Genomic DNA, 11,900 nt, shown 5'->3' with positions numbered 1-11,900 from the left:
AGCCAATATTCCTTCATCTTTACAATGAAATTAAGTTTCATCATTTTGTTTATATTTTTGCCTACTAGATGAATGAAGATCCATGGGGTTGGGGAAAGGTTTGCATAAATAATAACCAATCATTTAATTTTCCAAGACAATAGAGCAATCTTAGGTATGTCTACTCAGAAGTAAATTCAACTGAATTCAATAAGACTTACTCCTAGGTAAGTATGTAGCTACTATGCACAATCTCCTCCCAATACAACATTCATTCTGAATTGTGAAAGTTTATACATGAATGGAAATTAGAAAATACACTTTAATGATACTACCTCAGGTTTCAAAATTTTTGCTTTTAAACCGATCCAACCTGCAATTATGTGTCCATTATGCAATTGTATCATAGCATTTTTTCCAGGAATGTTAATGTTTTGGGCAATATACAGTCCTTTTCAACCAGTTTCAATAATCTGTTTTCTAAAATGTATAACTTAAACATCAGGAGAGGAAAAACCCCACTTTACTACCATGCCACCTGCTTTGGAATCCTAAAAAAAGAAGTTTAAATGCACTTTCAGTCACAACTTTCCAAAAAGACAAAACAAAAAAGTTCATGTACTTCTAAAGAAAGAGTTGCAACTAGCTTTTTCTGCATATACTCAGCACAGATTAAATAGTGAAAATTATTGTCCAAACCTGGCATTTTTCCCCATCCTTCACATTTAAGGAACTCTCCCTCAGAATTCAAAACCAAAAGAAGCAGTCTGAAGAATGTTGTTCCCGTTTTCTTGAACTTTCACATCTTATCCTCTTTCCCTCCCCACTTTCAGACTGCATCTCTGAGATTTGCTGTCTCTTTCAAAAAAGTAAAATGCAAAGCAATTATATGTACATGGCATGTCAGAGAAGCTGGGGGACTAACTTCCCATATAGCTGATAGAAGACACAACCCATCATAAATTGTAAGGAGTTATTTCTAACATATATAAGCTGTTTTAAGAATGAAAGCTTGCCACTCTAAGGGAAGAACTAGGCAATCTGTTATTTTCCTCCTCCACTTTGAAAAGAAAAAGACTACATTAAGCTAAGGACTCTGAATATCTTACCTCCTCCATTATTTCTGTCTGCCAGTTGATTCTCTTTTTCTAAAGTTTTGGTGTGAAAAAGGTGGAGACCTCCTCCGTTGAGAAGGGCTTTTGGTTCGTTGCTGGTTCTCTGCTTCTCTGAGGACCAGCTGAAGGGTTTCGTAGTCAGTTTGATTCAGGAAGCTCTGCTCTGTCCAGCCTACCAATCACTCCCACTCTGTAGGGTGTGGGCTGCTTACTTGTCTCTCTAGGCAGCTTAAACACCAGCCAAGCTGATTTAAGTCTAACAGGTTTCCTTATACACATAACTGTAAATTGCATTCCTGGAAGGCAGAAGAGAGGGGGAGAAAAAAGAATAAGTAACCTAAAACTATTTTTAGTTAACTCAAGACATGCCACGCAATTTAATAAATTGCAGTTTTCTGGAAGGCACTGTGAAATGGGTACTACTTTCATTTTTAAAAAAGATTATTCCTTTTGGAGAGGGTATTAAATGGAACATACATATCACAGCAAGATATTAACTTGCAGTTATTTAAAAAAATGCTTCATGATTTAGTCACAGTTTTTCAGCTGGTTAGGACACCACCTAATGAATTTCCCCTATCAACAATCAAACTGACAGGGAGAGAGAATATTAAAAGCAGTAATGTGTAAACTTATCCTGAGTGAGTCTATTATTTACTCAGACAAAAATGAACACACCCACCTATACGGTCAATCTCAGCATGCATCTTGGGAGCTATAGTTTGGAATCATGTAGTGCCTCCTCGTCATCAGAGCTGCAATGATGGTGATAATTGTGAGGGGACCTCCCCCCCAGGGGATTGTAGGCTAGCCAAATATTGGGGGAGCGTACTGCTGAGGTCCTCCTTGTACAACTAAAGCGGCAGCTGCTGTGGGGGTTAGGAAAGCGGAGGGTTAATCCAACCCATGCACATGTCCAGAAATTGCATTGTTTAGATACAGAATGTACATGCTCAGAAGCTCACGTTTAATTCCAAACTTAATAGCGAATACATAAACTGACAGCCCGAGCTCATTACAAAGGTGAACATTATGAGTGAGTGAGATTTGAGAAGCAAGGTAATTGCAAAATTTGGCAGCATCGCTAATTCAAGGCAAAGCAGGAGCTAGGAAATAGGAGCCCTCTTTCCAACCCCATAAACACTCTTCATCTGGGCTTTGTAAAAATTAACATGCTTGTGCTTCACTTCAACATTTTCCCCTCTGTTTTGCTTCCTTCCCTACCACCTTTTTTAATTTTAGAACTAAAGGCTTGAGGTCAGGAGCACAAGCTACAGCTACCATTTGCAGGTATACATAACTGCAATATGCAGCCTCTTGCTGCAGAAGTTGGGTGTATGTCTGGAAATGGCCAAGAAGTAATGTAAACTGATGCCCATCATGGGGGTCTACAAAATTCCCCAGTCCATCTTGTTGCTATTGTACCTGAGTGTCTCAACATATGTGACTGCTGCAACATGAAAAATTCTACAGCCATCCAATGGAAGGCACTTTTGTTTTTTTCATTTCTCTATTCTATTTATTCCTTTTTCAGAAGAAAGTAACATAAGTAAGGGTGGATATGGCTTGGATTTGGAAGGCTTTGGTTCAACTCCAGTCTTTGCCACTCTGAAACCTTAGGCAAGTTGTCATCCCCTGGCTTCAGTTATCCATCTGTTCTTCATGAGAGAACAATGGTCGGTGCTCAAGGAGATAAAAGAGTGGGTGAAGTACAGGCAGTGGGACAGAACAGCTGGAGGATATACGAGGAAGGGAACTTTTTGTGTGTGGGGGGGGGGGAGTTGAGGGAGCCCAGAGGTCAACCTTTCTTTTTACTACTGCATTAGCCCATGAGTCAAGCAATGCAAAATTCGCTTCTATACCAGTGACAGAGATATATTCTGACATGTGGTGACCTAAAAGGACTGAAAACCTCGATGAATCCAGGATTGTTCTCTTATGGTATTTGGTCATCTCCCCAGTGAGCAGCAAGACACCAGATCCTGAGATCACCTCATTATTGCAGGCTGCCCAGAAATATTATCTTTAGTACATTTTCATGGATGCTACAGTTAGTTATAACTTCCTCTTCCCTTTGGAGATATTAATATTTTGCTTTAATGGTGACGAAGGAGCCAAGGTTGAGCTTCTGGAAGAAAACTACAAAAACTGATGCCAGTAAAATTTGTGATTCGAGGAAACAATAGAAACGGAAGTTGATGCTTGACCAGGGAATGTACTATCTGCACAAACACATTACCCTGCGTTAAAGAAGAGTCCACTTAGATTAGATACAGAAAAGCTTCCTAATCAGAACAACTAGGCAGTGATGGAATACCATGCCAAAAGAAGTCACAGACAGAGAGGAAATGCTTACAGAAAGATTAGATAGCACATTAAAAAAAGGACACTAGATAAAGCTTAATTTTGTGTTTCATGAAAGCACACATGATCTTCTCAGTATTTGTTCCTTGTTACTAATTAAAAGGAGGACCCAGTCCCAAAACCACATACTTCATGCTGTCAGATGACTTTAGTCAGAAGATGCGTTGAATCAACTTTTTCCCAACATCTATCACATATAATAAACACACTCTCCAAAATGTACTGGAATGTTTCTCAGAGATTGTCATATTCAGATATTTTATTTCTCCCACATCCACCATCAAACCAGAATGTGGAAAGCCTTAACAAATTAGACTGTGGACTCTTTTGTTTATAGAGGAAGTTCTAAGAACTGGAGCAGAAAGAAGTCTGATTTCAGACATCCATGAAATGCGTGCACGTGCATACATGCGCACATGCACGCGCACACACACACACTACTAATTTGATTAAAAAGTGGAACAAAGTAGTTTTCTGAAGGCCAAAATATCCCATTCGTAGTAGGTCCTCATAAAATAGAATTAAGTATGAATAAGACAAACAGGTGATACTCCAAAATAATCAAAGTTTAAAAAAAAATCTAAAATAGGGTCCAGTTTTTCCTGATTACGTTAGCAACATCTGGTCTAGACCCTCCAACTCCCAATAACTCTGCCATTCCCAGCAAGACTGGTGGCATTTCTGATACACACTCAGGCCGGAGAACTCCAAATTTTGCTCATATTTGTGCCATTTTGGTTCTGATAAAACTATTATATGACCTTGGATTTGAGTCTTTGTACTAGCTACTGAAGGTGTGGTAATAATATGCAGTATTCATACACAAACACTAACAGTCCAGGTATTCTTAGTTCCAACACTCCTAGCAAGAACTGAGACCTGCCCGCTCTTCTCCTTTTCATTACTTACTGGATATATGGGCATTAGGATAGACCAGTCCTTAACAGAAGAGGAATTGGGAGAACTGGGGAACTGGGGGAACCTTTAGCCTAGCCAATATGGGACTCCCAAATCTGTTGCCTGGATCTGGATTCAATCTGGAGCTACCCAGTCACAGTCTTTTCATATTTGCTTAGATGTAGTCCTGTGTGTAGGGAGGCAGCAGCAGAGTAACACAGTGTAAGACTGGTGGATTCTGTGGGGATAGTTGTTTCCTAATGAACATTGCAACACAACCTAACATGCAAAATGAAGCTCTTCTTATCAACATTTTTTTATGAAACAGCATAAACAATTATAGCATATAATAGTAACAACAAAATACTGCAACCCTTGTACCCAAGTCCCTGGCAACAGCACCAATACAAATAAAACTGGCTGTAGAGCCACAAAGTTCAAATGTCCTGTTGAATCCAACTCAAACAAAGGAATCCAAAATGTCCTCTTCAACTGAAGAGGTCTGAACACAGAAGAATGGGCTGCATGCACAGAATCCTCAAAACCTATAAAATGCCAGTTCAATTGGATATACACGAATTCATTACGTGGATCACCCTCGAACACAAACATGTAGGAAATTTTACCTTAACCAAGTCAGCAAGGGCCTTCGTGGCAACAGAAGCTCCTGCCTTTTCAGCTTTTCCACACTTTTTAATTCAAATTTCTTACAGCCATGCTCTTTCTTAGTGTATTTATGTATTTAAAGCATTTATATGCTGCCCAATTGTGCCACAGCATCTGTGGGCTGTACCAATATTTCATAGGGATTACAAAAGAAAGGCTACAAGGTGGAAATGAAAAAAATTGCTTTCTGGCCAACCCCATCATCTTCAGTCTACAGAGATGTTTCCCCTGTGTCTTTCTCCCTCTGCTCCTAGCTGCTAGCCTCATGGTCTCTCAAATCCTTTCTTCAACTATCTCTCTCTCTTCCTTATCCTTAATTTTCTCTGTTGCCTCCCTTCCTATTTTCTAGTGTTGCTCTTCTTGTCCCTTTTACGTCTTCATTTCTCTCCTTTTTGTCCTCTAGCCTTACTTCTGCTACCCTCCCTAACCCTTGGCCCAATATATTTTGTTACCTCAAGAGAGACAATGGCACCACTTCCACCACTGTTCCTTCCTGGTCTTCTATTCCCACCCACATAGCTGGCCTACTTGCTTGGCCAGCTGTTCCAACACGTCCTTGCCCAGGTGACCCAGCTGGCCATTCACTACTTGCAGGATGCTCACAGGGAACTGTGGTGGGAGAGCAGCTGACTTCTGCTGGAAACTTCATGGCTGGGGCACAAAGAGGAAGGGAGAGAGGGTGCAAGGAAATGAGCAGCCAGCCCAGTTGGCTGGTCAAGTAACTGAAAGAGCAGCCACGCAAGCAGGCAAACGGGCGGCCACAGAGCAACCCCCCCTCCAGTAAGAAGCAACAATGGCAGAGAGCAGTGCACCCATCAGGTTGCTTCAGAGTGCCCCACCAGTTGTTCACCTGCTGTGGAGCACTACCAACCACAGTGAGAAAGTGGTTGCTGGTGCTCCACCAAACACTCACCGGAGGTGGTGGGGAGGCAGTGATGGGCCTTCCTGGTGGGTGCTATTTTGGGGAGAGGGGCACAAGGCTCCACTTTTCCTGCTCTATCACCTGCATCAACCCTCCAAATAGAACCACCATTCCTGCCTTTGGCTTGCTTTGTCTCCCTGCCTACTGCAGAACTGACCAACAGTAGGTTTGGGAATAGGAAGAAGAAGCTAGTGCCTTTCTTTCTTCAATTTGTAGGTGAAAATTTAAAAGTAGCAGGAAGGGAAGAGCTGTGCAGTGGAATTGGTGGTATGCACAACCACCATGCTGAAAACTCCTACCTTAGTGCAGGGGTTGGAAGAATGTCTATTACCACACCTATCTAATATATATATATATAGTCAAAGCTATCTAACAACGCCACTTTGGAAAAGCATTTACAGGCACTTGACCGACAAATGTGCAACCTTGCGCATGTTCCGACAGCAAAATGCCTTACGACTCCCAGCAAGGCTGGCTGAGGAATGCTGGCAGTTGGAGGACTTTCTCTTCTATCTAAACATGCATGGGATGGTGCCCTAAAGTATCCAAGACTATCAACTGATTTGTAAATTCCACTGCACAATTTGTGCTTTCACTGGCCTCCAGATGTGAATACCTGCAGGAGACGTTTGCACTTCTGTTTTTAGCTTCTTGAATCCTTAGCGGATGGTTGAAGCAAATGATCGTCAATGAGCTCACCAGTAAAAATAAATGCAGCACTGATGGTGGGAACTCAGTCCAAATCGTAGACAACATTTCAGGCAGTCCTATCCATTCCTACATAAAAGCTTCTCTTTTAATCCCATTACAGCTAACACAACTTTATTTCACACAGAAAAAGTGAAGGATTAAATAAAATTACTTCCTTTTAAACAAGACTAGTTAAGCATTGCGACCTCAACAAGTTTGTGCTTGTCTGCAAACATGTTAATAGCATCACATGCCTCAGGCTCTGAGAACAGACAAAATTGATGGAAAGCTTGGGAAGACAACTCCAAAGCAGGAATGCAGAGGCAGGGCTGGCCCGAGACATTTGGCTGCCTAAGTCAGAGTAGCACATTCTTCCCCAACAACCATAATTCAAGGCTATTCAACCAAATTGTTCAGTACTTGAGGGAAAAGATCTCCACAACCGTGTCATGAAAAGACAATAATAATAAATTAAATAATGAACCATTTGCTGCCCTTTCATGGCACCCAAATCAGTTACTTAAGCCAACTGGCTTACTCAGTGTAATGGTAGGGCTAGCCATCAAAGGAAGGGTTTGCCAAAACTGGCTTTAATCGAGGACCATTCACCTAGTGTAGCGATCACTTATATTCCAAACAAATACTAAGTAATCTTGCAGGGAGATTGCATCACTGAAAAGAGGACACAGATTTGCATTATATTTGCTATTATGTTATTAATAAATGCAGAGTTAGGCATCATTATTATAATTTAAATAGAAATATATTTCTGGCCATTGTGGAAAAGACCATGACCTTATGGAAAAGACCATGTCTGTTTAATCTGATATCCAGGCCCAACCAGTTAATGAGCAAGTTTGAATCTCTTCTATGCTTTCCCTTGTTATGATTCTCTCTCTCTAAACAGGTTTCAAAAGAGGACAGTCCCTCTAAAAGAGTGGACATGGTTACCCTGCGATTTACAGGTGCAACTTCTCTCTCTTCTTTCCTCTTCTGGTTGAACAAAAGAAGAATGTATGGTAACTCAGGAACCCTGATAGCCAAGTATATCTGTTTATAAGGTCTATATGAGAATGGCCATAGAAGTTAGTCTCTTCATCCACCGGCCCATCGCAAGCCACATCTTGCTTCTGGACTGGCAACTGAAAGGCCAACTGAAGTTCTCAGTTTGGCTGTGGGAGAATTCCAGCAATTGGTCCCTGTGCTTCTAAGAATATGGACCCTTCCCAAAATTATCTGCACCAAGAACCATGACCTATATGAATCTAATCCAGACTTATCTAAAGCACATTCATTGTCCAGTACCTGAGCTATAGGTATACGTGTCAAAAATCTTCAGCAGATTGTCCTGTATAAACAACAGTATGAAGAGGAGGAAAAGGAGAAGGTGAACTGCTAATAAAATCAGTCATGGTTATGTGTTTTTCAAATAGTTTATGGCTTGGCCCATTTGAGTGGCAAGAATTTCTTGTTGGTTTCTGTGGAATATTCTTCAAATTCTGAAGAACACTGCTCAGCTTGAGACTTCTGTTTATTTCCAGAAATGGTTAAGCTAATTACAGCCTTTCAAGTGCTGCAATTGTATTTTTCCATCAGAGGGAAAGATCTGTTAATATAACAATAAAAGGAAAATGAGGAATATTAGTCAACTATTTGCAGAAGGAAAGGGGGAAAAGGGGGAAAGGAAAAGCTAGCATACTGAATATAGTGGTGATTTATATAGACTTAGGAAATGATAATGGATTGTGTTGGCAACTCTTTACCTGGGGGAATATTTACTTCAGCTTGGAAGGAATTTCCATCTTCATTTTAAATATATATACACTCACCTGAAACCGCCCAGGTATATTTGGCCAAATCTATTCTTTGTTCTCTGGCATAGTAAAAATTTGCCTTTCCTATGTTTAGTTTGTGGCTAAGGATATCAAACTAAGCAACAATTGCACCAATTGTTTATGACCCAAAGCTGAATCTGTTATGAACACATCAAACAAATATTTGGGATAATTTTAAACATCTAATTTGAGTTTGCCTTGGCTTCACTAGTCTGTTCACCTCTGGAAAAGGGACACTACACCAAGATTTATAACAAGAACCCACATATGTTTCCAGTATAAAAGGCCACCAGATATTAGATTAGGCAAATGTGGGTGATACCGGCTTTGTTCTATTTCCATATATTCCAGGCCTTCTGCAGTCTGCCTTTGGTCCAGAGTAAAGACAAGCCAGATGAACCTGAATTCTGACAAAGTTGTGGTAAGGATGGTTACCACAAACCATCTGCATGCAGGCAAAATGCACGCAGGCAAAATGTACTCTTTTAAAATATTGATTTTTTGGAATGCAATCTTTGAAACTCATCATGCTTGCAAATGCGAATGTTTCTGGACTAGTTGCTTAAAGCAGGACAAAAAGTCACTCTCACTCAAAGATCCCTCAAGACCAAGTATGCTTCAAAAAACCCGTCAGTAAAAGAAAGCTGATTTTCAGTGATGGACCAGAGTGTCTATTTCTGTCTCCCACAATTATAAAGCAAGAGTTCCACCCACCGAATCCTTCTGCAGACTCATAGCAAGTCTGCCCTCTTAAAAAGAACAAATGGATTGATTTCAGAAACCACTATTGGGTGGAGTAAATGCTGTCTACTCTTTACCCAGAAAGGGATTTCAGCTTCTTGACCTGAAGTTTTCCCCAATAGCTCTTTTCAGTATTTCTGTTTGAAAGTCTTCTAAACTTCACTTGGCCCTGCTTTGTGCTTGCTTCTTGTTTTGTATCAGTGCATTAGCGATGCACAAAGGTTATGAATTAAAAACTTTTTTGCCCCAGAGGTCCTCCATCCTGGCCACATGAATTCTGTATACTGTCCTTAAAAAGTAAGTTTCTGATTCTTATCTTTTGCACTTGCACAATTCTTGAACCACAACCCTAATCTGTAATGGGCCACTGGCCCTGCTTAAATAAGCTTATCCTAGCCATTTGGCCCTTAAATCAGCTGAAGAGAAGATCCTGCTTTTAGACAATTCACTGTGTTCATTATTTTGGATAGACTACACCACATCCTTTGATTCTCTTTCTTGTTTGCCTACAACCAACTATTGGTGAGCTACAGAGAACTCTCACGGCAATCACAAGAGAGGCCATGCAAAGCAACCACTGGAATAAATGAGCTTAGATAAGAGACAGGTCGATATCAGCTCCCATTGCACAGAAGGCAACCTGATGAGACTCAGAAACAAGTCACTTTACCAAGAAGCTGAATACAAGGCAGAAATTACTTCTTTACCCCACAAATGGTTGCTGATCTAACTGGTGATTTTCAGGAAAACAGAAAATGCACACAAGCAAAACACCCCTACCCCAAAGTGCAACATACACACACCCAGGCAAAATGGACATATACAGTACAAGTTTGCACCCAGGATACTCTCTACTGTGCCATCTTTATCCTTATCCTTTTATCATTATTCCGGGTGGCTGGACATGCTGTACTACCTTCCAGGGCCCAGAAGCATTGTGGATCTGGAAACCAGCGCATATTATTTTAGTACAGATCTTTGTATTTTGAAATCATTCATTCTCTCCAAACAGTGATACCCAAGGCTCAAACTTGACGAGAAAGCAGGCAATCCATTCTTAGTCTAGCACATTGTTGTTGTACTGAGAAGACCCTTCCACCAGCCCATACTGTTAGCACCTGTCCTGGTCTTAAATGAAAGATCTATATTGGCAGTGTGGGCAGAAGTAAACTTGCTACATTTGTTCTTTAAAGAGCTAAATGTTTGGGTTCAGGGTATCCCTGCCTCCATTTGCATGGAACTCCCTGCACTTAGGCTATTGGATTGTTTCTGACTGAAGTGCCCACAATGTCTAATGTCATGTAACCAGAGCCAGTGTGGTCTGGGTCTAGGGCTGAGGACCAGGGAGATCCAGGCTCTAGTGCCCACTTGGCCATAAAGCTCACTGAGTGACCTTGGGACTCAGCCTAACCCACCTCATAGGGTGATTGTTGTGAGGATCAAATGGAGCTCAGTAATGTAATAATAATTGTTAGTATTACATGCCCCACCACTCCACTTTTGTGAAAATAGTAACAAGCTTATAAGTTTTAAAGCACCTTTCTCAAGGGATCTGCTGCTCAAGTTATGAGCTTTTATACTTGGGCCTCACACTCAGATTGCTATATTACCCTCCGGAATCCTGCTTGCCATTCAGCCCAGGATCCATGCAGAATGCTCAGCCTCTTTCCCTCTGAGTCCCTTTCCCAATGCCTCATAGATCTATAAGTTGTCCAGGCACCAACTGCCTCAGGCTACTTGAGGTAATGAACCAAATACCATTATTTTTCACACTGCCACCATCTTCTTCTTCAACAGAGATGTCTCCTAAAGCTTTTCATGTTTCTTCCCTTAGCCACCAAGAATTCCTTTTTCAAACCAAGAGTTAACAATAAAACATAAGTGTATTTCTGCAGATGACAACAGAGAATACATTCAGGTGCATCACTATTTAAAAACTGTTCTAATTTTGCAACTCCAGCATTCCCTTCCAACCTTCACCACTGCTTCTAATTCTACCCTTAGATGGTTCCATTCTGATTTCCAAACCAGCATGAAAAGTGCCTCTTCCACATCTGTAAGCTGACCAGCATTCCAAATGCCAAGGTTGGGTCTGTACTTGCAGGAGGAGGCATTCCAGCTGTCCGTCAGTGAAGCTGACTGGAAGAGGAGGGGCCTTTATTATAGACATCCATTTCTTTCTCCAATTGCAGTAAATACATTTAGTTTTCATTTACAGGTGGTTATCCCTAGCCAGCATGCTCAATGGCCATTAATTAAATTATCAATTGCTATGGTGGCTGGAGACGATGGAAGTTGTAACCTAACATATGGGGTGGACACCAAGTTGGAAAAGGCTGTTTAAGACCATGTTATTGTAGTCCTAATGGATATTTCATTAGATTATGCTGCTATGGACTTGTCATTGTTATTTCTCTCCCCACCCTGTCCATTGTTGTTATTATTTTCAGTCCATTGCATTGTTTGTATTGATTAGATGTTATCAGTTGTAATTGTTGCCAGGTATCCTGAGGCTCATTTGAAGCATGTGGCAGGATATACATGGATAACAAAAAACAAAACCTGAAACATTTCTATTAAAGAAAGAACATGCAAACCAAATAAACAAAAATGGATATTTGGAGATTACTCATTTTTTAAATAACTAAATGACATTCTCTCTCTCTCTCTCTCTCTATATATATATATATA

General features: G+C 40.7%; 1 protein-coding gene across 1 annotated transcript in view; it reads right to left on the bottom strand.

Annotated features, from left to right (window-relative positions):
* Positions 1-1,215, bottom strand: part of MID1 (midline 1) — a 227,406-nt gene extending 226,191 nt beyond the window's left edge. The window contains exon 1 of the mRNA XM_044432296.1: positions 1,089-1,215. The gene's annotated coding sequence lies outside the window, so the exon portion shown is untranslated. The remainder of the gene's footprint in view (positions 1-1,088) is intronic.
* Positions 1,216-11,900: the final 10,685 nt, after the last annotated feature.

Source organism: Varanus komodoensis, unplaced genomic scaffold, assembly GCF_004798865.1.
Source record: "Varanus komodoensis strain SLA01 unplaced genomic scaffold, ASM479886v1 scaffold1, whole genome shotgun sequence".
In the NCBI taxonomy this organism is placed as follows: domain Eukaryota; kingdom Metazoa; phylum Chordata; class Lepidosauria; order Squamata; family Varanidae; genus Varanus; species Varanus komodoensis.
Note: the sequence above shows the minus strand (reverse complement) of the source record. Positions and strands in the feature narration are given on the sequence as shown.